Source organism: Aplysia californica, unplaced genomic scaffold (genome assembly GCF_000002075.1).
Source record: "Aplysia californica isolate F4 #8 unplaced genomic scaffold, AplCal3.0 scaffold00042, whole genome shotgun sequence".
In the NCBI taxonomy this organism is placed as follows: Eukaryota; Metazoa; Mollusca; class Gastropoda; order Aplysiida; family Aplysiidae; genus Aplysia; species Aplysia californica.
The window spans coordinates 1,515,360-1,517,187 of NW_004797312.1; positions in this window are offsets into that span (position 1 = coordinate 1,515,360).

The window sequence follows — 1,828 nt, forward strand, 5'->3', positions numbered from 1 at the left end:
TCTCTCGTTGCCTGTTACCCCCGCATGACCCGGGCAGAAGATCCAGGCCACTCTTTCCAGGCTGCTCTCCCTTATCGTAGCCTTCCAGTCCACATATAGCATCCCTTTCTGTACCTTCTGTAGTGTGCTCACGGAGTCAGTAATGATTACTGCTCGCTGATGGCTTGTGTTCTTGATCCAGTGTAGAGCCTCACTTATGGCTTTTATCTCCATACACATACTTGATGTTGTCAGTGCAGTTGCTCCACTTTGCTCTTTCACTACTACCCCATCAACTCTGGCACTGAAGTCTGTCAAGAGCAAGTCTCTCCCATGTCGAAGGTTTTATGTTGAAGTCCTTCCGAGACATGTTCAGGATCATTGTTGTCGTGTAGTGCTTTTTTTGGTGCGCTAAACTTACGCTTTCCCGAGGACTGTTCAGAATAGAACACTAGGCCTAAGTAACTTGTTGCGTTTTCACGTCATAGAAATTTGTGTTGTGGAACACTTGCAAAAGCAAGATTGTTGTTTTGGTGTAGGAAATCACCTTTCTATACACACATGGGGGTTAAAAGTCGTCGAGAGGTATAGTAACATCACACCCTAATATTCCACCCTAGCTGCTGTTATTTCTCTCATTAAAGGTAATCTCCCGAAGGAAGTATTTTAAATGCACTAGTTTAAACAATGATTATGTTCTCTATGGTTGGTCCTAATAGAATAGTCTACTTGTTTTTATATAGACTGCTCTATTGTTTTTACGCAAAAATATTGGCAACCATTCCCAAAGTGGGGACATTTCTCGTTCAAGCACAGTAGAATTGTAAATGGGCTGATTCATCATGTCACTCTCATAACTGTGCCTGATCTACAACAGGGAACTGCTGCTTTTTCTTTCATAATCCTTACTATTGTCAGTTGCCTCTACTTCTTTTGTATGTTTGTCACACTCTTGTGACCTGCTATTTCCCGGGTGCCTTGATAGTCGAAGTAGACCTTGTGCTGATGAAGCTAGAGAGGTGAGCAGAGTAAGTCTGATTCCCTGTAAAGATTTCTCTGTTGACACCCACTCCTTGACGCTCATATGACCTTTTGCAGTTGCGAGCGCCGTAAACCCCTCTACTAATTTTTAAAAAAAATATTGGCAGAGCTGATTTTTATTAAATTATTCATTGTTTTTACAAATTGTTTTGTGCAAAGATAACATTGTATTGCTACCTTTTCACCACTAATCGTAGAACAGAGTTTTTTTTTCAAAATGTAGATCTAGATCTTTTAAGCCCCCATCGACACAATTAATTTGATAGTTTAGGAGGCGGGCTTGGACTCTGCCTGTCTGGGCCAACCTGGACTGAGAAGGATACAACGTCCCAGAAGAAAAATCGATACATGTAGTGGGTACACGATAAAGATATTAACTCTCCCCATACGGGAATCGAACTCGGGTTTTCTGCGTGCCACGGTGAAGCGCCTGGGTCAGGGTTTGGGTTGTGGCTTGTATTAGACTGAACACGACTGTTTGGGGTGCCTAGCTCTCGTAATTGTTCGGCTGGGGGGGGGGGGGGGGGGGGGGGTTTGTTTTTTTTAATCAAAGGATAGGCAAAAGAATAAGCTATAACTTACTATAAGTATAAGATGATACCAATAACTCCACTTGTCCAAAAACTGACAAGTGCCTGATACCACCGTGTCGTGACACATAATGATATATTGTTTTGTGCATGTTTTCATTGTGCCACGGCTGGACCTGTACATTTCTGCTCAGGGGTCAACAACAAAAGTAGCCTTTTTTTCTTTTCTTGCCTTGTCTTTTCTCTTCATGATTCGTGTCTTATGGAACCACACACAC